General features: G+C 57.3%; 1 long non-coding RNA gene across 1 annotated transcript in view; it reads left to right on the top strand.

Annotated features, from left to right (window-relative positions):
- LOC140471326 (uncharacterized) overlaps window positions 1-24,777 on the top strand; it is a 32,793-nt gene extending 8,016 nt beyond the window's left edge. The window contains exons 3-4 of the long non-coding RNA XR_011956970.1: window positions 21,836-22,037; window positions 24,689-24,777. This is a non-coding gene — a long non-coding RNA (uncharacterized lncRNA). The remainder of the gene's footprint in view (window positions 1-21,835; window positions 22,038-24,688) is intronic.
- Window positions 24,778-25,089: the final 312 nt, after the last annotated feature.

Below are 25,089 nucleotides of genomic sequence, written 5' to 3'. Positions count from 1 at the left end.
AGGGGGGGTAACAGTTAATACAGCGCACAGTCTCCTCAGGGAGGGGGGTAACAGTTAATACAGCGCACAGTCTCCTCAGGGGGAGGGGGGAGCAGTTAATACAGCGCACAGTCTCCTCAGGGGGAGGGGGGAGCAGTTAATACAGCGCACAGTCTCCTCAGGGAGGGGGGTAACAGTTAATACAGCGCACAGTCCCCTCGGGGGGAGGGGGGTAACAGTTAATACAGCGCACAGTCTCCTCGGGGGGAGGGGGGGTAACAGTTAATACAGCGCACAGTCTCCTCGGGGGGAGGGGGGGTAACAGTTAATACAGCGCACAGTCTCCACAGGGGGAGAGGGGTAACAGTTAATACAGCGCACAGTCTCCTCAGGGAGGGGGTAACAGTTAATACAGCGCACAGTCTCCTCAGGGAGGGGGGTAACAGTTAATACAGCGCACAGTCTCCTCAGGGGGAGGGGGGAGCAGTTAATACAGCGCACAGTCTCCTCAGGGAGGGGGGGTAACAGTTAATACAGCGCACAGTCTCCTCAGGGAGGGGGGTAACAGTTAATACAGCGCACAGTCTCCTCGGGGGAGGGGGGGTAACAGTTAATACAGCGCACAGTCTCCTTGGGGGAGGGGGGGTAACAGTTAATACAGCGCACAGTCTCCTCAGGGGGAGGGGGGTAACAGTTAATACAGCGCACAGTCTCCTCGGGGAGGGGGGGGTAACAGTTAATACAGCGCACAGTCTCCTCAGGGGGAGGGGGGGAGTAACAGTTAATACAGCGCACAGTTTCCTCAGGGGGAGGGGGGTAACAGTTAATACAGCGCACAGTCTCCTCGGGGGGAGGGGGGGTAACAGTTAATACAGCGCACAGTCTCCTCAGGGGGAGAGGGGTAACAGTTAATACAGCGCACAGTCTCCTCAGGGGGAGGGGGGTAACAGTTAATACAGCGCACAGTCTCCTCAGGGAGGGGGGGTAACAGTTAATACAGCGCACAGTCTCCTCAGGGAGGGGGGGTAACAGTTAATACAGCGCACAGTCTCCTCAGGGGGAGGGGGGAGCAGTTAATACAGCGCACAGTCTCCTCGGGGGGAGGGGGGGGTAACAGTTAATACAGCGCACAGTCTCCTCAGGGAGGGGGGGTAACAGTTAATACAGCGCACAGTCTCCTCGGGGGGAGGGGGGTAACAGTTAATACAGCGCACAGTCTCCTCGGGGGGAGGGGGGGTAATAGTTAATACAGCGCACAGTCTCCTCAGGGAGGGGGGGGTAACAGTTAATACAGCGCACAGTCTCCTCGGGGGGAGGGGGGTAACAGTTAATACAGCGCACAGTCTCCTTGGGGGAGGGGGGTAACAGTTAATACAACGCACAGTCTCCTCAGGGGGAGGGGGGTAACAGTTAATACAGCGCACAGTCTCCTTGGGGGAGGGGAGGTAACAGTTAATACAGCGCACAGTCTCCTCGGGGGGAGGGGGGGGTAACAGTTAATACAGCGCACAGTCTCCTCAGGGGGAGGGGGGGGTAACAGTTAATACAGCGCACAGTCTCCTCAGGGGGAGGGGGGGTAACAGTTAATACAGCGCACAGTCTCCTTGGGGGGAGAGGGGTAACAGTTAATACAGCGCACAGTCTCCTTGGGGGAGGGGGGGGTAACAGTTAATACAGCGCACAGTCTCCTCAGGGGGAGGGGGGTAACAGTTAATACAGCGCACAGTCTCCTCGGGGGGAGGGGGGTAACAGTTAATACAGCGCACAGTCTCCTTGGGGGAGGGGGAGTAACAGTTAATACAGCGCACAGTCTCCTCAGGGGGAGGGGGAGTAACAGTTAATACAGCGCACAGTCTCCTCAGGGGGAGGGGGGTAACAGTTAATACAGCGCACAGTCTCCTTGGGGAGGGGGGGTAACAGTTAATACAGCGCACAGTCTCCTCGGGGGGAGGGGGGGGTAACAGTTAATACAGCGCACAGTCTCCTCGGGGGGAGGGGGGGTAACAGTTAATACAGCGCACAGTCTCCTCGGGGGGAGGGGGGTAACAGTTAATACAGCGCACAGTCTCCTCAGGGGGAGAGGGGTAACAGTTAATACAGCGCACAGTCTCCTCAGGGAGAGGGGGTAACAGTTAATACAGCGCACAGTCTCCTCGGGGGGAGGGGGGGTAACAGTTAATACAGCGCACAGTCTCCTCAGGGAGGGGGGGGTAACAGTTAATACAGCGCACAGTCTCCTCGGGGGGAGGGGGGTAACAGTTAATACAGCGCACAGTCTCCTCAGGGAGGGGGGGTAACAGTTAATACAGCGCACAGTCTCCTCGGGGGGAGGGGGGTAACAGTTAATACAGCGCACAGTCTCCTCGGGGGGAGAGGGGTAACAGGTTAATACAGCGAACAGTCTCCTCAGGGGGACGGGGGAGCAGTTAATACAGCGCACAGTCTCCTCAGGGAGGGGGGGTAACAGTTAATACAGCGCACAGTCTCCTCAGGGGGAGAGGGGGTAACAGTTAATACAGCGCACAGTCTCCTCAGGAGGAGGGGGGTAACAGTTAATACAGCGCACAGTCTCCTCGGGGGGAGGGGGGTAACAGTTAATACAGCGCACAGTCTCCTCAGGGAGGGGGGTAACAGTTAATACAGCGCACAGTCTCCTCAGGGAGGGGGGTAACAGTTAATACAGCGCACAGTCTCCTCGGGGGGAGGGGGGTAACAGTTAATACAGCGCACAGTCTCCTCAGGGGGAGGGGGGGGTAACAGTTAATACAGCGCACAGTCTCCTCGGGGGGAGAGGGGTAACAGTTAATACAGCGCACAGTCTCCTCGGGGGAGAGGGGTAACAGTTAATACAGCGCACAGTCTCCTCGGGGGGAGAGGGGTAACAGTTAATACAGCGCACAGTCTCCTCAGGGGGAGAGGGGTAACAGTTAATACAGCGCACAGTCTCCTCGGGGGGAGAGGGGTAACAGTTAATACAGCGCACAGTCTCCTCAGGGAGGGGGGTAACAGTTAATACAGCGCACAGTCTCCTCAGGGAGGGGGGTAACAGTTAATACAGCGCACAGTCTCCTCAGGGGGAGGGGGGGTAACAGTTAATACAGCGCACAGTCTCCTCGGGGGAGAGGGGGGTAACAGTTAATACAGCGCACAGTCTCCTCAGGGGAAGGGGGTAACAGTTAATACAGCGCACAGTCTCCTCGGGGGAGAGGGGGGGGTAACAGTTAATACAGCGCACAGTCTCCTCAGGGGGAGAGGGGTAACAGTTAATACAGCGCACGGTCTCCTCGGGGGGAGAGGGGTAACAGTTAATACAGCGCACAGTCTCCTCAGGGGGAGGGGGTAACAGTTAATACAGCGCACAGTCTCCTCAGGGGGAGGGGGGGTAACAGTTAATACAGCGCACAGTCTCCTCGGGGGAGAGGGGGTAACAGTTAATACAGCGCACAGTCTCCTCGGGGGGAGGGGGTTAACAGTTAATACAGCGCACAGTCTCCTCGGGGGGAGGGGGTGTAACAGTTAATACAGCGCACAGTCTCCTCGGGGGAGAGGGGTAACAGTTAATACAGCGCACAGTCTCCTCAGGGGGAGGGGGGTAACAGTTAATACAGCGCACAGTCTCCTCGGGGGGAGGGCGGGGGTAACAGTTAATACAGCGCACAGTCTCCTCGGGGAGGTGGTAACAGTTAATACAGCGCACAGTCTCCTCGGGGGGAGAGGGGTAACAGTTAATACAGCGCACAGTCTCCTCGGGGAGGGGGTAACAGTTAATACAGTGCACAGTCTCCTCAGGGGGAGGGGGGGTAACAGTTAATACAGCGCACAGTCTGCTCGGGGGGAGGGGGGTAACAGTTAATACAGCGCACAGTCTCCTCAGGGGGAGGGGGGTAACAGTTAATACAGCGCACAGTCTCCTCAGGGGGAGGGGGGTAACAGTTAATACAGCGCACAGTCTCCTCAGGGGGAGGGGGGTAACAGTTAATACAGCGCACAGTCTCCTCGGGGGGAGAGGGCTAACAGTTAATACAGCGCACAGTCTCCTCGGGGGGGGGGGTAACAGTTAATACAGCGAACAGTCTCCTCGGGGGGAGGGGGGGTAACAGTTAATACAGCGCACAGTCTCCTCGGGGGGAGGGGGGGGGGTAACAGTTAATACAGCGCACAGTCTCCTCAGGGGAGGGGGGGAGTAACAGTTAATACAGCGCACAGTCTCCTCAGGGAGGGGGGTAACAGTTAATACAGCGCACAGTCTCCTCAGGGGGAGAGGGGGGGTAACAGTTAATACAGCGCACAGTCTCCTCGGGGGGAGAGGGGTAACAGTTAATACAGCGCACAGTCTCCTCAGGGGGAGAGGGGTAACAGTTAATACAGCGCACAGTCTCCTCGGGGGGAGGGGGGTAACAGTTAATACAGCGCACAGTCTCCTCAGGGAGGGGGGGGTAACAGTTAATACAGCGCACAGTCTCCTCGGGGGGAGGGGGGTTACAGTTAATACAGCGCACAGTCTCCTCAGGGGGAGGGGGGTAACAGTTAATACAGCACACAGTCTCCTCGGGGGGAGGGGGGGGGTAACAGTTAATACAGCGCACAGTCTCCTCAGGGGGAGGGGGGAGTAACAGTTAATACAGCGCACAGTCTCCTCAGGGGGAGGGGGGGTAACAGTTAATACAGCGCACAGTCTCCTCAGGGGGAGGGGGGGAGTAACAGTTAATACAGTGCACAGTCTCCTCAGGGGAGGGGGGTAACAGTTAATACAGCGCACAGTCTCCTCGGTGGGAGGGGGGGTAACAGTTAATACAGCGCACAGTCTCCTCAGGGGGAGGGGGGGTAACAGTTAATACAGCGCACAGTCTCCTCAGGGGGAGGGGGGTAACAGTTAATACAGCGCACAGTCTCCTCGGAGGGAGAGGGGTAACAGTTAATACAGCGCACAGTCTCCTCGGGGAGAGGGGGGGGTAACAGTTAATACAGCGCACAGTCTCCTCAGGGGGAGGGGGGTAACAGTTAATACAGCGCACAGTCTCCTCAGGGGGAGGGGGGGTAACAGTTAATACAGCGCACAGTCTCCTCGGGGGAGGGGGGGTAACAGTTAATACAGCGCACAGTCTCCTCGGGGGGAGAGGGGTAACAGTTAATACAGCGCACAGTCTCCTCAGGGGGAGGGGGGTGTAACAGTTAATATAGCGCACAGTCTTCTCAGGGGGGAGGGGGGTAACAGTTAATACAGCGCACAGTCTCCTCAGGGGGAGAGGGGTAACAGTTAATACAGCGCACAGTCTCCTCAGGGGGAGAGGGGTAACAGTTAATACAGCGCACAGTCTCCTCAGGGGGAGAGGGGTAACAGTTAATACAGCGCACAGTCTCCTCGGGGGGAGAGGGGTAACAGTTAATACAGCGCACAGTCTCCTCGGGGGGAGAGGGGGTAACAGTTAATACAGCGCACAGTCTCCTCAGGGGGGGAGAGGGGTAACAGTTAATACAGCGCACAGTCTCCTCAGGGGGAGAGGGGGTAACAGTTAATACAGCGCACAGTCTCCTCGGGGGGAGAGGGGTAACAGTTAATACAGCGCACAGTCTCCTCGGGGGAGAGGGGTAACAGTTAATACAGCGCACAGTCTCCTCAGGGAGGGGGGGTAACAGTTAATACAGCGCACAGTCTCCTCGGGGGAGGGGGGTAACAGTTAATACAGCGCACAGTCTCCTCAGGGGGAGGGGGGTAACAGTTAATACAGCGCACAGTCTCCTCAGGGAGGGGGGTAACAGTTAACACAGCGCACAGTCTCCTCGGGGGGAGGGGGGTAACAGTTAATACAGCGCACAGTCACCTCGGGGGGAGGGGGGTAACAGTTAATTCAGCGCACAGTCTCCTCAGGGGAGGGGGGGAGTAACAGTTAATACAGCGCACAGTCTCCTCAGGGGGAGGGGGGGTAACAGTTAATACAGCGCACAGTCTCCTCAGGGGGAGGGGGCGTAACAGTTAATACAGCGCACAGTCTCCTCAGGGGGAGGGGGGGTAACAGTTAATACAGCGCACAGTCTCCTCAGGGGGAGAGGGGTAACAGTTAATACAGCGCACAGTCTCCTCGGGGGGAGAGGGGTAACAGTTAATACAGCGCACAGTCTCCTCGGGGGGAGGGGGGTAACAGTTAATACAGTGCACAGTCACCTCGGGGGGAGGGGGGTAACAGTTAATACAGCGCACAGTCTCCTCAGGGGGAGGGGGGAGTAACAGTTAATACAGCGCACAGTCTCCTCAGGGGGAGGGGGGTAACAGTTAATACAGCGCACAGTCTCCTCAGGGGGGAGGGGGGGGTAACAGTTAATACAGCGCACAGTCTCCTCAGGGGGAGGGGGGGTAACAGTTAATACAGCGCACAGTCTCCTCAGGGGGAGAGGGGGTAACAGTTAATACAGCGCACAGTCTCCTCGGGGGGAGAGGGGTAACAGTTAATACAGCGCACAGTCTCCTCAGGGAGGGGGGGTAACAGTTAATACAGCGCACAGTCTCCTCAGGGGGAGGGGGGGTAACAGTTAATACAGCGCACAGTCTCCTCGGGGGGAGAGGGGTAACAGTTAATACAGCGCACAGTCTCCTCGGGGGGAGAGGGGTAACAGTTAATACTGTGCACAGTCTCCTCGGGGGGAGGGGGGGTAACAGTTAATACAGCGCACAGTCTCCTCGGGGGGAGAGGGGTAACAGTTAATACAGCGCGCAGTCTCCTCGGGGGGAGGGGGGTAACAGTTAATACAGCGCACAGTCTCCTCAGGGGGAGAGGGGTAACAGTTAATACAGCGCACAGTCTCCTCGGGGGGAGAGGGGTAACAGTTAATACAGCGCACAGTCTCCTCGGGGGAGAGGGGTAACAGTTAATACACGCACAGTCTCCTCAGGGAGGGGGGGTAACAGTTAATACAGCGCACAGTCTCCTCAGGGAGGGGGGTAACAGTTAATACAGCGCACAGTCTCCTCGGGGGGAGGGGGGTAACAGTTAATACAGCGCACAGTCTCCTCGGGGGGTAACAGTTAATACAGCGCACAGTCTCCTCAGGGGGAGGGGGGGTAACAGTTAATACAGCGCACAGTCTCCTCAGGGAGGGGGGTAACAGTTAATACAGCGCACAGTCTCCTCGGGGGGAGGGGGGTAACAGTTAATACAGCGCACAGTCACCTCGGGGGGAGGGGGGTAACAGTTAATACAGCGCACAGTCTCCTCAGGGAGGGGGGGGTAACAGTTAATACAGCGCACAGTCTCCTCAGGGGGAGGGGGGGAGTAACAGTTAATACAGCGCACAGTCTCCTCAGGGGGAGGGGGGTAACAGTTAATACAGCGCACAGTCTCCTCAGGGGGAGGGGGGTAACAGTTAATACAGCGCACAGTCTCCTCAGGGGGAGGGGGGAGTAACAGTTAATACAGCGCACAGTCTCCTCAGGGGGAGGGGGGAGTAACAGTTAATACAGCGCACAGTCTCCTCGGGGGGAGGGGGGGTAACAGTTAATACGGCGCACAGTCTCCTCAGGGGGAGGGGGGGGTAACAGTTAATACAGCGCACAGTCTCCTCGGGGGAGGGGGGGTAACAGTTAATACAGCGCACAGTCTCCTCGGGGGGAGAGGCGTAACAGTTAATACAGCGCACAGTCTCCTCAGGGGGAGGGGGGAGCAGTTAATACAGCGCACAGTCTCCTCAGGGGGAGGGGGGAGCAGTTAATACAGCGCACAGTCTCCTCAGGGGGGAGGGGGGTAACAGTTAATACAGCGCACAGTCTCCTCAGGGGGAGGGGGGTAACAGTTAATACAGCGCTCAGTCTCCTCAGGGGGAGGGGGGAGCAGTTAATACAGCGCACAGTCTCCTCAGGGAGTGGGGGTAACAGTTAATACAGCGCACAGTCTCCTCAGGGAGGGGGGTAACAGTTAATACAGCGCACAGTCTCCTCAGGGAGGGGGGTAACAGTTAATACAGCGCACAGTTTCCTCAGGGGGAGGGGGGAGCAGTTAATACAGCGCACAGTCTCCTCAGGGGGAGGGGGGAGCAGTTAATACAGCGCACAGTCTCCTCAGGGGAGGGGGGTAACAGTTAATACAGCGCACAGTCTCCTCGGGGGAGGGGGTAACAGTTAATACAGCGCACAGTCTCCTCGGGGGGAGGGGGGGTAACAGTTAATACAGCGCACAGTCTCCTCAGGGGAGAGGGGTAACAGTTAATACAGCGCACAGTCTCCTCAGGGGGAGGGAGGTAACAGTTAATACAGCGCACAGTCTCCTCAGGGAGGGGGGTAACAGTTAATACAGCGCACAGTCTCCTCAGGGAGGGGGGGTAACAGTTAATACAGCGCACAGTCCCCTCAGGGGGAGGGGGGAGCAGTTAATACAGCGCACAGTCTCCTCAGGGAGGGGGGGTAACAGTTAATACAGCGCACAGTCTCCTCAGGGAGGGGGGTAACAGTTAATACAGCGCACAGTCTCCTCGGGGGGAGGGGGGGTAACAGTTAATACAGCGCACAGTCTCCTTGGGGGAGGGGGGTAACAGTTAATACAGCGCACAGTCTCCTCAGGGGGAGGGGGGTAACAGTTAATACAGCGCACAGTCTCCTCGGGGAGGGGGGTAACAGTTAATACAGCGCACAGTCTCCTCAGGGGGAGGGGGGAGTAACAGTTAATACAGCGCACAGTTTCCTCAGGGGGAGGGGGGGTAACAGTTAATACAGCGCACAGTCTCCTCGGGGGGAGGGGGGGGTAACAGTTAATACAGCGCACAGTCTCCTCAGGGGGAGAGGGGTAACAGTTAATACAGCGAACAGTCTCCTCAGGGGGAGGGGGGTAACAGTTAATACAGCGCACAGTCTCCTCAGGGAGGGGGGTAACAGTTAATACAGCGCACAGTCTCCTCAGGGAGGGGGGGTAACAGTTAATACAGCGCACAGTCTCCTCAGGGGGGAGGGGGGAGCAGTTAATACAGCGCACAGTCTCCTCGGGGGGAGGGGGGTAACAGTTAATACAGCGCACAGTCTCCTCAGGGAGGGGGGTAACAGTTAATACAGCGCACAGTCTCCTCGGGGGGAGGGGGGTAACAGTTAATAGAGCGCACAGTCTCTTCGGGGGGAGGGGGGGTAACAGTTAATACAGCGCACAGTCTCCTCAGGGAGGGGGGTAACAGTTAATACAGCGCACAGTCTCCTCGGGGGGAGGGGGGTAACAGTTAATACAGCGCACAGTCTCCTTGGGGGAGGGGGGTAACAGTTAATACAACGCACAGTCTCCTCAGGGGGAGGGGGGTAACAGTTAATACAGCGCACAGTCTCCTTGGGGGAGGGGAGGTAACAGTTAATACAGCGCACAGTCTCCTCGGGGGGAGGGGGGGGGTAACAGTTAATACAGCGCACAGTCTCCTCAGGGGGAGGGGGGGGGTAACAGTTAATACAGCGCACAGTCTCCTCAGGGGGAGGGGGGTAACAGTTAATACAGCGCACAGTCTCCTCGGGGGGAGAGGGGTAACAGTTAATACAGCGCACAGTCTCCTCAGTGGGAGAGGGGGTAACAGTTAATACAGCGCACAGTCTCCTCGGGGGGAGAGGGGTAACAGTTAATACAGCGCACAGTCTCCTCAGGGGGGAGGGGGTAACAGTTAATACAGCGCACAGTCTCCTCAGGGGGAGGGGGGGTAACAGTTAATACAGCGCACCGTCTCCTCGGGGGAGAGGGGTAACAGTTAATACAGCGCACAGTCTCCTCGGGGGGAGGGGGGGTAACAGTTAATACAGCGCACAGTCTCCTCGGGGGGAGGGGGGTGTAACAGTTAATACAGCGCACAGTCTCCTCGGGGGAGAGGGGGTAACAGTTAATACAGCGCACAGTCTCCTCAGGGGGAGGGGGGTAACAGTTAATACAGCGCACAGTCTCCTCGGGGGAGGGGCGGGGTAACAGTTAATACAGCGCACAGTCTCCTCGGGGAGGTGGTAACAGTTAATACAGCGCACAGTCTCCTCGGGGGGAGAGGGGGTAACAGTTAATACAGCGCACAGTCTCCTCGGGGAGGGGGTAACAGTTAATACAGTGCACAGTCTCCTCAGGGGGAGGGGGGGTAACAGTTAATACAGCGCACAGTCTGCTCGGGGGGAGGGGGGTAACAGTTAATACAGCGCACAGTCTCCTCAGGGGGAGGGGGGGTAACAGTTAATACAGCGCACAGTCTCCTCAGGGGGAGGGGGGGTAACAGTTAATACAGCGCACAGTCTCCTCAGGGGGAGGGGGGGTAACAGTTAATACAGCGCACAGTCTCCTCGGGGGGAGAGGGCTAACAGTTAATACAGCGCACAGTCTCCTCGGGGGGGGGGTAACAGTTAATACAGCGAACAGTCTCCTCGGGGGGAGGGGGGTAACAGTTAATACAGCGCACAGTCTCCTCGGGGGGAGGGGGGGGGTAACAGTTAATACAGCGCACAGTCTCCTCAGGGGGAGGGGGGAGTAACAGTTAATACAGCGCACAGTCTCCTCAGGGAGGGGGGTAACAGTTAATACAGCGCACAGTCTCCTCAGGGGGAGAGGGGGGGTAACAGTTAATACAGCGCACAGTCTCCTCGGGGGGAGAGGGGTAACAGTTAATACAGCGCACAGTCTCCTCAGGGGGAGAGGGGTAACAGTTAATACAGCGCACAGTCTCCTCGGGGGGAGGGGGGTAACAGTTAATACAGCGCACAGTCTCCTCAGGGAGGGGGGGTAACAGTTAATACAGCGCACAGTCTCCTCGGGGGGAGGGGGGGTAACAGTTAATACAGCGCACAGTCTCCTCAGGGGGAGGGGGGGTAACAGTTAATACAGCACACAGTCTCCTCGGGGGGAGGGGGGGGGTAACAGTTAATACAGCGCACAGTCTCCTCAGGGGGAGGGGGGAGTAACAGTTAATACAGTGCACAGTCTCCTCAGGGGGAGGGGGGTAACAGTTAATACAGCGCACAGTCTCCTCGGTGGGAGGGGGGGTAACAGTTAATACAGCGCACAGTCTCCTCAGGGGGAGGGGGGAGTAACAGTTAATACAGTGCACAGTCTCCTCAGGGGGAGGGGGGTAACAGTTAATACAGCGCACAGTCTCCTCGGTGGGAGGGGGGGGTAACAGTTAATACAGCGCACAGTCTCCTCGGAGGGAGAGGGGTAACAGTTAATACAGCGCACAGTCTCCTCGGGGAGAGGGGGGGTAACAGTTAATACAGCGCACAGTCTCCTCAGGGGGAGGGGGGTAACAGTTAATACAGCGCACAGCCTCCTCGGGGAGGGGGGGGTAACAGTTAATACAGCGCACAGTCTCCTCAGGGGGAGGGGGGTAACAGTTAATACAGCGCACAGTCTCCTCAGGGGGAGAGGGGGTAACAGTTAATACAGCGCACAGTCTCCTCGGGGGGAGAGGGGGTAACAGTTAATACAGCGCACAGTCTCCTCAGGGAGGGGGGGTAACAGTTAATACAGCGCACAGTCTCCTCAGGGAGGGGGGTAACAGTTAATACAGCGCACAGTCTCCTCAGGGGGAGGGGGGTAACAGTTAATACAGCGCACAGTCTCCTCGGGGGAGAGGGGGGGTAACAGTTAATACAGCGCACAGTCTCCTCAGGGGAAGGGGGTAACAGTTAATACAGCGCACAGTCTCCTCGCGGGAGAGGGGGGGTAACAGTTAATACAGCGCACAGTCTCCTCAGGGGGAGAGGGGTAACAGTTAATACAGCGCACAGTCTCCTCGGGGGGAGGGGGGTAACAGTTAATACAGCGCACAGTCTCCTCAGGGGGAGGGGGGTAACAGTTAATACAGCGCACAGTCTCCTCAGGGGGAGGGGGGGTAACAGTTAATACAGCGCACAGTCTCCTCGGGGGAGAGGAGTAACAGTTAATACAGCGCACAGTCTCCTCGGGGGGAGGGGGGTAACAGTTAATACAGCGCACAGTCTCCTCAGGGGGAGGGGGGTGTAACAGTTAATACAGCGCACAGTCTCCTCGGGGGAGAGGGGTAACAGTTAATACAGCGCACAGTCTCCTCAGGGGGAGGGGGGTAACAGTTAATACAGCGCACAGTCTCCTCGGGGGGAGGGCGGGGTAACAGTTAATACAGCGCACAGTCTCCTCGGGAGGTGGTAACAGTTAATACAGCGCACAGTCTCCTCGGGGGGAGAGGGGTAACAGTTAATACAGCGCACAGTCTCCTCGGGGAGGGGGTAACAGTTAATACAGTGCACAGTCTCCTCAGGGGGAGGGGGGGTAACAGTTAATACAGCGCACAGTCTCCTCGGGGGGAGGGGGGTAACAGTTAATACAGCGCACAGTCTCCTCGGGGGGAGGGGGGGGGGTAACAGTTAATACAGCGTACAGTCTCCTCAGGGGGAGGGGGGGAGTAACAGTTAATACAGCGCACAGTCTCCTCAGGGAGGGGGGTAACAGTTAATACAGCGCACAGTCTCCTCGGGGGGAGGGGGGTAACAGTTAATACAGCGCACAGTCTCCTCAGGGAGGGGGGGTAACAGTTAATACAGCGCACAGTCTCCTCGGGGGGAGGGGGGTAACAGTTAATACTGCGCACAGTCTCCTCAGGGGGAGGGGGGGTAACAGTTAATACAGCACACAGTCTCCTCGGGGGGAGGAGGGGGGTAACAGTTAATACAGCGCACAGTCTCCTCAGGGGGAGGGGGGAGTAACAGTTAATACAGCGCACAGTCGCCTCAGGGGGAGGGGGGTAACAGTTAATACAGCGCACAGTCTCCTCAGGGGGAGGGGGGAGTAACAGTTAATACAGTGCACAGTCTCCTCAGGGGGGAGGGGGGTAACAGTTAATACAGCGCACAGTCTCCTCGGGGGGAGGGGGGGTAACAGTTAATACAGCGCAGAGTCTCCTCAGGGGGAGTGGGGTAACAGTTAATACAGCGCACAGTCTCCTCGGAGGGAGAGGGGTAACAGTTAATACAGCGCACAGTCTCCTCGGGGGGAGGGGGGTAACAGTTAATACAGCGCACAGTCTCCTCAGGGGGAGGGGGGTAACAGTTAATACAGCGCACAGTCTCCTCGGGGAGGGGGGGGTAACAGTTAATACAGCGCACAGTCTCCTCGGGGGGAGGGGGGGTAACAGTTAATACAGCGCACAGTCTCCTCGGGGGGAGGAGGGTAACAGTTAATACAGCGCACAGTCTCCTTGGGGGAGGGGGGATAACAGTTAATACAGCGCACAGTCTCCTCAGGGGGGAGGGGGGGTAACAGTTAATACAGCGCACAGTCTCCTCAGGGGGAGGGGGGAGTAACAGTTAATACAGCGCACAGTCTCCTCGGGGGGAGGGGGGGGTAACAGTTAATACAGCGCACAGTCTCCTCGAGGGGAGGGGGGGTAACAGTTAATACAGCGCACAGTCTCCTCAGGGGGAGAGGGGTAACAGTTAATACAGCGCACAGTCTCCTCAGGGAGAGGGGGTGTAACAGTTAATACAGCGCACAGTCTCCTCAGGGGAGAGGGGTAACAGTTAATACAGCGCACAGTCTCCTCGGGGGAGAGGGGTAACAGTTAATACAGCGCACAGTCTCCTCAGGGGGAGAGGGGTAACAGTTAATACAGCGCACAGTCTCCTCGGGGGGAGAGGGGTAACAGTTAATACAGCGCACAGTCTCCTCGGGGGGAGGGGGGTAACAGTTAATACAGCGCACAGTCTCCTTGGGGGGAGGGGGGAGTAACAGTTAATACAGCGCACAGTCTCCTCAGGGGGAGGGGGGGTAACAGTTAATACAGCGCACAGTCTCCTTGGGGGAGGGGGGGTAACAGTTAATACAGCGCACAGTCTCCTCGGGGGGAGGGGGGGGTAACAGTTAATACAGCGCACAGTCTCCTCGGGGGGAGGGGGGTAACAGTTAATACAGCGCACAGTCTCCTCGGGGGGAGGGGGGTAACAGTTAATACAGCGCACAGTCTCCTCAGGGGGAGAGGGGTAACAGTTAATACAGCTCACAGTCTCCTCGGGGGGAGGAGGGGTAACAGTTAATACAGCGCACAGTCTCCTCGGGGGAGAGGGGTAACAGTTAATACAGCGCACAGTCTCCTCGGGGAGAGGGGTAACAGTTAATACAGCGCACAGTCTCCTCAGGGGAGAGGGGGTAACAGTTAATACAGCGCACAGTCTCCTCGGGAGGGGGGTAACAGTTAATACAGCGCACAGTCTCCTCAGGGGGAGGGGGTAACAGTTAATACAGCGCACAGTCTCCTTCAGGGGGAGGGGGGTAACAGTTAATACAGCGCACAGTCTCCTCGGGGGAGAGGGGTAACAGTTAATACAGCGCACAGAGTTAATACAGCGCACAGTCTCCTTGGGGGGAGGGGGGTAACAGTTAATACAGCGCACAGTCTCCTCAGGGGGAGGGGGTAACAGTTAATACAGCGCACAGTCTCCTCGGGGGAGGGGGGGTAACAGTTAATACAGCGCACAGTCTCCTCGGGGGAGAGGGGTAACAGTTAATACAGCGCACAGTCTCCTCGGGGGGAGGGGGGTAACAGTTAATACAGCGCACAGTCTCCTCGGGGGGAGGGGGGGTGTAACAGTTAATACAGCGCACAGTCTCCTCGGGGGACAGGGGTAACAGTTAATACAGCGCACAGTCTCCTCAGGGGGAGGGGGGGTAACAGTTAATACAGCGCACAGTCTCCACGGGGGGAGGGCGGGGTAACAGTTAATACAGCGCACAGTCTCCTCGGGGAGGTGGTAACAGTTAATACAGCGCACAGTCTCCTCGGGGGGAGAGGGGTAACAGTTAATACAGCGCACAGTCTCCTCGGGGAGGGGGGTAACAGTTAATACAGTGCACAGTCTCCTCAGGGGGAGGGGGGTAATAGTTAATACAGCGCACAGTCTCCTCGGGGGGAGAGGGGTAACAGTTAATACAGCGCACAGTCTCCTCAGTGGGAGAGGGGTAACAGTTAATACAGCGCACAGTCTCCTCGGGGGGAGAGGGGTAACAGTTAATACAGCGCACAGTCTCCTCAGGGGGAGGGGGGTAACAGTTAATACAGCGCACAGTCTCCTCAGGGGGAGGGGGGTAACAGTTAATACAGCGCACCGTCTCCTCGGGGGAGAGGGGTAACAGTTAATACAGCGCACAGTCTCCTCGGGGGGAGGGGGGTAACAGTTAATACAGCGCACAGTCTCCTCGGGGGGAGGGGGGTGTAACAGTTAATACAGCGCACAGTCTCCTCGGGGGAGAGGGGTAACAGTTAATACAGCGCACAGTCTCCTCAGGGGGAGGGGGGTAACAGTTAATACAGCGCACAGTCTCCTCGGGGGGAGGGCGGGGTAACAGTTAATACAGCGCACAGTCTCCTCGGGGAGGTGGTAACAGTTAATACAGCGCACAGTCTCCTCGGGGGGAGAGGGGGTAACAGTTAATACAGCGCACAGTCTCCTCGGGGAGGGGGTAACAGTTAATACAGTGCACAGTCTCCTCAGGGGGAGGGGGGTAACAGTTAATACAGCGCACAGTCTGCTCGGGGGGAGGGGGGGGTAACAGTTAATACAGCGCACAGTCTCCTCAGGGGGAGGGGGGGTAACAGTTAATACAGCGCACAGTCTCCTCAGGGGGAGGGGGGTAACAGTTAATACAGCGCACAGTCTCCTCAGGGGGAGGGGGGTAACAGTTAATACAGCGCACAGTCTCCTCGGGGGGAGAGGGCTAACAGTTAATACAGCGCACAGTCTCCTCGGGGGGGGGGTAACAGTTAATACAGCGAACAGTCTCCTCGGGGGGAGGGGGGTAACAGTTAATACAGCGCACAGTCTCCTCGGGGGGAGGGGGGGGGTAACAGTTAATACAGCGCACAGTCTCCTCAGGGGGAGGGGGGAGTAACAGTTAATACAGCGCACAGTCTCCTCAGGGAGGGGGGGTAACAGTTAATACAGCGCACAGTCTCCTCAGGGGGAGAGGGGGGGTAACAGTTAATACAGCGCACAGTCTCCTCGGGGGGAGAGGGGTAACAGTTAATACAGCGCACAGTCCTCCTCAGGGGGAGAGGGGTAACAGTTAATACAGCGCACAGTCTCCTCGGGGGGAGGGGGGTAACAGTTAATACAGCGCACAGTCTCCTCAGGGAGGGGGGGGTAACAGTTAATACAGCGCACAGTCTCCTCGGGGGGAGGGGGGGTAACAGTTAATACAGCGCACAGTCTCCTCAGGGGAGGGGGGGTAACAGTTAATACAGCACACAGTCTCCTCGGGGGGAGGGGGGGGGTAACAGTTAATACAGCGCACAGTCTCCTCAGGGGGAGGGGGGAGTAACAGTTAATACAGCGCACAGTCTCCTCAGGGGGAGAGGGGTAACAGTTAATACAGCGCACAGTCTCCTCAGGGGGAGGGGGGAGTAACAGTTAATACAGCGCACAGTCTCCTCAGGGGGAGAGGGGTAACAGTTAATACAGCGCACAGTCTCCTCGGAGGGAGAGGGGTAACAGTTAATACAGCGCACAGTCTCCTCGGGGAGAGGGGGGGTAACAGTTAATACAGCGCACAGTCTCCTCAGGGGGAGGGGGGTAACAGTTAATACAGCGCACAGTCTCCTCGGGGAGGGGGGGGTAACAGTTAATACAGCGCACAGTCTCCTCAGGGGGAGGGGGGGTAACAGTTAATACAGCGCACAGTCTCCTCGGGGGGAGAGGGGTAACAGTTAATACAGCGCACAGTCTCCTCAGGGGGAGAGGGGTAACAGTTAATACAGCGCACAGTCTCCTCGGGGGGAGAGGGGTAACAGTTAATACAGCGCACAGTCTCCTCAGGGAGGGGGGTAACAGTTAATACAGCGCACAGTCTCCTCAGGGAGGGGGGTAACAGTTAATACAGCGCACAGTCTCCTCAGGGGGAGGGGGGTAACAGTTAATACAGCGCACAGTCTCCTCGGGGGAGAGGGGGGGTAACAGTTAATACAGCGCACAGTCTCCTCAGGGGAAGGGGGGTAACAGTTAATACAGCGCACAGTCTCCTCGCGGGAGAGGGGGGGTAACAGTTAATACAGCGCACAGTCTCCTCAGGGGGAGGGGGGTAACAGTTAATACAGCACACAGTCTCCTCGGGGGGAGGAGGGGGGGTAACAGTTAATACAGCGCACAGTCTCCTCAGGGGGAGGGGGGAGTAACAGTTAATACAGCGCACAGTCGCCTCAGGGGGAGGGGGGTAACAGTTAATACAGCGCACAGTCTCCTCAGGGGGAGGGGGGAGTAACAGTTAATACAGTGCACAGTCTCCTCAGGGGGAGGGGGGTAACAGTTAATACAGCGCACAGTCTCCTCGGGGGGAGGGGGGGTAACAGTTAATACAGCGCAGAGTCTCCTCAGGGGGAGTGGGGTAACAGTTAATACAGCGCACAGTCTCCTCGGAGGGAGAGGGGTAACAGTTAATACAGCGCACAGTCTCCTCGGGGGGAGGGGGGTAACAGTTAATACAGCGCACAGTCTCCTCAGGGGGAGGGGGGTAACAGTTAATACAGCGCACAGTCTCCTCGGGGAGGGGGGGGGTAACAGTTAATACAGCGCACAGTCTCCTCAGGGGGAGGGGGGGTAACAGTTAATACAGCGCACAGTCTCCTCGGGGGGAGGAGGGTAACAGTTAATACAGCGCACAGTCTCCTTGGGGGAGGGGGGATAACAGTTAATACAGCGCACAGTCTCCTCAGGGGGAGGGGGGTAACAGTTAATACAGCGCACAGTCTCCTCAGGGGGAGGGGGGAGTAACAGTTAATACAGCGCACAGTCTCCTCGGGGGGAGGGGGGGGGTAACAGTTAATACAGCGCACAGTCTCCTCGAGGGGAGGGGGGGTAACAGTTAATACAGCGCACAGTCTCCTCAGGGGGAGAGGGGTAACAGTTAATACAGCGCACAGTCTCCTCAGGGAGAGGGGTGTAACAGTTAATACAGCGCACAGTCTCCTCAGGGAGAGGGGTAACAGTTAATACAGCGCACAGTCTCCTCGGGGGAGAGGGGTAACAGTTAATACAGCGCACAGTCTCCTCAGGGGGAGAGGGGTAACAGTTAATACAGCGCACAGTCTCCTCGGGGGGAGAGGGGTAACAGTTAATACAGCGCACAGTCTCCTCGGGGGGAGGGGGGTAACAGTTAATACAGCGCACAGTCTCCTTGGGGGAGGGGGAGTAACAGTTAATACAGCGCACAGTCTCCTCAGGGGGAGGGGGGGTAACAGTTAATACAGCGCACAGTCTCCTTGGGGGAGGGGGGGTAACAGTTAATACAGCGCACAGTCTCCTCGGGGGGAGGGGGGGGGTAACAGTTAATACAGCGCACAGTCTCCTCGGGGGGAGGGGGGTAACAGTTAGTACAGCGCACAGTCTCCTCGGGGGGAGGGGGGTAACAGTTAATACAGCGCACAGTCTCCTCAGGGGGAGAGGGGTAACAGTTAATACAGCGCACAGTCTCCTCGGGGGGAGAGGGGTAACAGTTAATACAGCGCACAGTCTCCTCGGGGGAGAGGGGTAACAGTTAATACAGCGCACAGTCTCCTCGGGGGGAGAGGGGTAACAGTTAATACAGCGCACAGTCTCCTCAGGGGGAGAGGGGTAACAGTTAATACAGCGCACAGTCTCCTCGGGGAGGGGGGTAACAGTTAATACAGCGCACAGTCTCCTCAGGGAGGGGGGTAACAGTTAATACAGCGCACAGTCTCCTCAGGGGGAGGGGGGTAACAGTTAATACAGCGCACAGTCTCCTCGGGGGAGAGGGGGGGTAACAGTTAATACAGCGCACAGTCTCCTCAGGGGGAGAGGGGTAACAGTTAATACAGCGCACAGTCTCCTTGGGGGGAGGGGGGTAACAGTTAATACAGCGCACAGTCTCCTCAGGGGGAGGGGGTAACAGTTAATACAGCGCACAGTCTCCTCGGGGGAGGGGGGGTAACAGTTAATACAGCGCACAGTCTCCTCGGGGGAGAGGGGTAACAGTTAATACAGCGCACAGTCTCCTCGGGGGGAGGGGGGGTAACAGTTAATACAGCGCACAGTCTCCTCGGGGGGAGGGGGGTGTAACAGTTAATACAGCGCACAGTCTCCTCGGGGGACAGGGGTAACAGTTAATACAGCGCACAGTCTCCTCAGGGGGAGGGGGGTAACAGTTAATACAGCGCACAGTCTGGAGGGCGGGGTAACAGTTAATACAGCGCACAGTCTCCTCGGGGAGGTGGTAACAGTTAATACAGCGCACAGTCTCCTCGGGGGGAGAGGGGTAACAGTTAATACAGCGCACAGTCTCCTCGGGGAGGGGGTAACAGTTAATACAGTGCACAGTCTCCTCAGGGGGAGGGGGGTAACAGTTAATACAGCGCACAGTCTCCTCGGGGGAGGGGGGTAACAGTTAATACAGCACACAGTCTCCTCAGGGGGAGGGGGGTAACAGTTAATACAGCGCACAGTCTCCTCAGGGGGAGAGGGGTAACAGTTAATACAGCGCACAGTCTCCTCGGGGGGAGAGGGGTAACAGTTAATACAGCGCACAGTTTCCTCAGGGGGAGGGGGGTAACAGTTAATACAGCGCACAGTCTCCTCGGGGGAGAGGGGTAACAGTTAATACAGCGCACAGTCTCCTCGGGGGGAGAGGGGTAACAGTTAATACAGCGCACAGTCTCCTCGGGGGGAGGGGGGGTAACAGTTAATACAGCGCACAGTCTCCTCAGGGAGGGGGGTAACAGTTAATACAGCGCACAGTCTCCTCAGGGGGAGGGGGGTAACAGTTAATACAGCGCACAGTCTCCTCGGGGGAGAGGGGTAACAGTTAATACAGCGCACAGTCTCCTCGGGGAGGGGGGTAACAGTTAATACAGCGCACAGTCTCCTCAGGGGGAGAGGGGTAACAGTTAATACAGCGCACTGTCTCCTCAGGGGGAGAGGGGGGTAACAGTTAATACAGCGCACAGTCTCCTCAGGGGGAGAGGGGTAACAGTTAATACAGCGCACAGTGTCCTCGGGGGGAGAGGGGTAACAGTTAATACAGCGCACAGTCTCCTCAGGGGGAGGGGGGTAACAGTTAATACAGCGCACAGTCTCCTCAGGGGGAGAGGGGTAACAGTTAATACAGCGCACAGTCTCCTCAGGGGGAGAGGGGGGTAACAGTTAATACAGCGCACAGTCTCCTCGGGGAGGTTGGGGGAGCAGTTAATACAGCGCACAGTCTCCTCGGGGGGGGGGGGGGGGGGGTGTACCAGTTAATACAGCGCACAGTCTCCTCGGGGGAGGGGGGAGTAACAGTTAATACAGCGCACAGTCTCCTTGGGGGAGGGGGGAGTAACAGTTAATACAGCGCACAGTCTCCTTGGGGGAGGGGGGAGCAGTTAATGCAGCGCACAGTCTCCTCGGGGGGAGGGGGTAACAGTTAATACAGCGCACAGTCACCTCGGGGGGAGGGGGGTAACAGTTAATACAGCGCACAGTCTCCTCGGGGGGAGGGGGGTAACAGTTAATACAGCGCACAGTCTCCTCAGGGGGAGGGGGGTAACAGTTAATACAGCGCACAGTCTCCTCGGGGGGAGAGGGGTAACAGTTAATACAGCGCACAGTCTCCTCAGGGGGAGAGGGGTAACAGTTAATACAGCGCACAGTCACCTCGGGGGGAGGGGGGTAACAGTTAATACAGCGCACAGTCTCCTCGGGGGGAGGGGGGTAACAGTTAATACAGCGCACAGTCTCCTCAGGGGGAGGGGGGTAACAGTTAATACGGCGCACAGTCTCCTCGGGGGGAGGGGGGTAACAGTTAATACAGCGCACAGTCTCCTCGGGGGGAGGGGGGGTAACAGTTAATACAGCGCTCAGTCTCCTCAGGGGGAGGGGGGTAACAGTTAATACAGCGCACAGTCTCCTCAGGGAGGGGGGTAACAGTTAATACAGCGCACAGTCTCCTCAGGGGGAGGGGGGGGGTAACAGTTAATACAGCGCACAGTCTCCTCAGGGGGAGAGGGGTAACAGTTAATACAGCGCACAGTCTCCTCAGGGGGAGAGGGGTAACAGTTAATACAGCGCACAGTCTCCTCGGGGGGAGAGGGGTAACAGTTAATACAGCGCACAGTCTCCTCGGGGGGAGGGGGGGTAACAGTTAATACAGCGAACAGTCTCCTCGGGGGGAGGGGGGTAACAGTTAATACGGCGCACAGTCTCCTCGGGGGAGAGGGGTAACAGTTAATACAGCGCACAGTCTCCTCAGGGGGAGGGGGGTAACAGTTAATACAGCGCACAGTCTCCTCAGGGGGAGGGGGGTAACAGTTAATACGGCGCACAGTCTCCTCAGGGGGAGTGTGTTGAGCGGGCGGGGTGGAGTGACGATGATTAGAGACCGTCGAAATGTGCAAATCTCTCTCTCACTGGAGCCGTTCGCCGGGAGGTTGGGGGTCGTGTGCAGTTGTGGGGGCTTTGGTTCATGTGAAGGCTGCGGTTCGCGGAGGTTTCGCGGTCTCCGCTGTTCGATGGCAGTATACAGTTTCAAATGTGAGCCCAGGGTGTGGGGGCACGGGCTGAATGGCCTCCTGCTGTTGCTGTGTGACTGAGTGGACTGAGTGGAGGAGGGGGCTGAGGGAGTGAGTGCACGGTCTGTTCGGCGTCGAGGTGTATAAAGCTGGGTCTCGGGTCTGCGGGTGGGGGAGAGACTCACTACTACAGAGGGGCTGTGGAGGGTGTGTCAAGGCAGGGGACCGGGGTTGAGGGATAGAACAGCCTGGATAGGCCGAGTGGTCTTTACTCTGATTATGGTTTGGGCATGCTTGTGTCTTGTCGCCAGAGGAAGAGTTTGGGGCTTGTGGCGGGGGGGGGGGGGGGGGGGTTTGTGGATTGCGGGACAGCCCTGTTTCCCTCACTCACCGTTGTCCCTCCCTGTAGGCCTACAATGGCCAGCCTGAAGCGGTGAAGGTCCTGGTGGGTACCCTGGTCAACCTGGACGTGAGGGATCAGGCTGGGCGGACCCCGCTCTACGTGGCGGTTCAGCAGGGTCACGCGGACTGCGTGGACATCCTGACCAGGCACGGAGCTTCTGCCCTGGTCAAGGAGAGGCTAACCAAAGGAACATCACTTCACATCGCAGGTGAGCGGGAGGGGGGGGTGTGGGGAGCGTGCTGTGACCAACACCCTCCACATAAACACACCCCACTACTGAAATCCCCCCTGGAATAAGGCCTTGGAGCCCCGTACCAGATTCCCCGTCCCCACCCCCACCCAGTCCCCACTGGCCCTCTGAGTACCGGCACCTCTCACTGTTGCTCCCCCGAAATCCCGATCCCGACCTCTCCCGGGAGCGGTCGCAGTTCCCCAGTAATCGCTGTGCTGGGGGATGAGTGTAAGACAGAACAGCAGGCCGCTCAGCCCATCCAGGCTGTTCCATCACTCAGGGAGATATGATCACCCTCGACTCCACTTTGCTGCCTTTGGCTCGCAACCCCTCGATCCCCGTCTCACTGATTCAACAAAAATCTGTCTCCATCCCTGGGAGCAGCCGAGGGAACCCTCTCTGGGCTGCCTCCAATGCCGGGCTGTGTCTGCTTGGATACGGGGCCCCCGCCGTTCATAGTCTCCCAGCTGGGCTCTGACTTAGGGCTTTGTCTGGTTTTGCATGGCCTCCCTGTTTGAAGATAGGAGCAGGAATAGGCCATTCAGCCCCTCGTGTGTGCTGCACCATTCATTATCAAGCTCCGACCCTGATCCCATTCCCCCCCCCCCCCCCCCCCAAGCCACTTTGATTTGAAGGTTTGATATTCCATATACCTTCCCTCTTGCCCGATGAACTTGGGTATAAGTTCATGGGCGAGGAATCCCAAATCTCACTCGTTCTGTCACTTTCTGCAGTCCGGTTTGAATAACATTCAGCTTGTCTGTTCTTCCTGCCAACTGCATACCCTCGCGTTCCCCCCCCCCCCCCACATGGTGTTTCACTGGTTGAACCTGTTCATGTTGTTTCTGTCATCCTCACTGTCTGCACACCAACCGTCCTCCGGCAGGATTGTGCGAGACTGTCGTGGGCAGTCCCGGGCACCGCACTGTAAAAGGGATGTAAACATTTCCCAGCGCCACCTGCTTCTGTGGGAATATTTATCCCGGGAATGGGGGAGGAGAAGACTAAGGAGACCTGATGGAGGTTATCAAAGATTGTACAACTGGACAGAGTAGTTTGGGAGAAACTGTAGGTTGTAGACCTGAAATACCAGACCTTTATTGTATTATCACAATCTCCGAGTACTCGGATGAGGATGCGAGCGAGAAGGCTGTCTGCCTATTGAGGTGATTTTGTCTGGAAGTGAAATATAACAGTGGTGTCTCGAATCCCTGCAGTGTGGAAGCAGGCCATTCGACCAGTCAAATCCACACCAATCCTCCAAAGAGCACCTCCACCCCACTGCCATATACCTGTCATCCTGCGTTTCCACCCTAACCTGCACATCCCTGGGCACTACGGGGACAATTTAGCACGGTCAATCCCACCCTAACCTGCACATCCCTGGGCACTACGGGGACAATTTAGCACGGCCAATCCACCCTAACCTGCACATCCTGGGCACTACGGGGACAATTTAGCACGGTCAATCCCACCCTAACCTGTACATCCCTGGGCACTACGGGGGGGGGGACAATTTAGCACGGCCAATCCCACCCTAACCTGTACATCCCTGGGCACTACGGGGACAATTTAGCACGGCCAATCCCACCCTAACCTGCACATCCCTGGGCACTACGGGGACAATTTAGCACGGCCAATCCCACCCTAACCTGTACATCCCTGGGCACAAGGGGACAATTTAGCACGGCCAATCCCACCCTAACCTGCACAACCCTGGGCACTATGGGACAATTTAGCACGGTCAATCCCACCCTAACCTGCACATCCCTGGGCACTACGGGGACAATTTAGCACAGTCAATCCACCCTAACCTGCACATCCCTGGGCACTACGGGACAATTTAGCACGGCCAATCCCACCCTAACCTGCACAACCCTGGGCACTATGGACAATTTAGCACGGTCAATCCCACCCTAACCTGTACATCCCTGGACACTACGGGGACAATTTAGCACGGCCAATCCTACCCTAACCTGTACATCCCTGGACACTACGGGGACAATTTAGCACGGCCAATCCCACCCTAAGCTGCACATCTTTGGGAGGAAGCTGGAGCACCCGGAGGAAACCCACGCTGACGCGGGGAGAATGTGCCAACTCCACACAGACACACACTCTCCTGAGGCAGCCCCCCCCCGCCCCCGACTCCGTGTTATGTATTTTTACATTGATTGTGTGGACTTCCTGGTCAGCCTGAACAGTTGATCAGCCAGTGCTCGGCTGGTCCCAGAGGTGCCGGATAATAAGAAGCTTGCTGGAAAGAAGCAAAACGAGGAGTAACAGCTCCAAACAGTGAGGGGCTGGGGTGTGCTGCCTGGAAGGATGATGGAACCAGCTTCAACCCACGGCCACCGTCTGGTTATCTGAGAGGAAGTGACCTGTGCGGTTACAGAGAGAGGGCGGGCAATTGGCCATGAGTCATGGCTCAGAGTGGGTGCAGATGTGATGGGCTGAATGGCCTCCTTCCACACCGTCCTAACTAACTCCCGAGATGAGTCACAGGTGGGGCACGCGTGAATGCTTTAAAGTCACCGGTTGCTGCTCCCTCTGCCTTCAGTTTAGTTTACACTCCTCTGTTGTCTCTCTCTCTCTCTCTCCTCTGTCTCGCTCCCCCCATCGGTTAGCTGCGAATGGCTGCGCTGACTGCTTGCACTTGATAGCCGACAGTGTGGCGGATGCGGAGGTCTTCGATATGATGGACGCCCAAGGCCAGTAAGTTGCTGCTACAGAGTCCCGCGCCTTCTATGTTCATCAAACCGAGTGCGCGGCCAGCAGAGGTCAGGCGACGCCTGGTTACTGCCCAGTGGCTTCGTCTGGAGTCACAAGCTTCGATGAATAAACCCGCTGGACTGTAACCTGCTGTCGTGTGACCTCTGACCTTGCCCACCCCAATCCAACCTCCATGTCAGCACTTGGCCAACCCTCGTGGGGAGGGAGGGGAGGAGTGTTGGCCGACACCCCACAACGACGAACTTGACTCTTAAACCCCACTCCCCCCCAATTTGGTCTCACGTCCCGAGATACA

This window comes from Chiloscyllium punctatum, chromosome X (assembly GCF_047496795.1).
Source record: "Chiloscyllium punctatum isolate Juve2018m chromosome X, sChiPun1.3, whole genome shotgun sequence".
NCBI lineage: Eukaryota > Metazoa > Chordata > Chondrichthyes > Orectolobiformes > Hemiscylliidae > Chiloscyllium > Chiloscyllium punctatum.
Note: the sequence above shows the minus strand (reverse complement) of the source record. Positions and strands in the feature narration are given on the sequence as shown.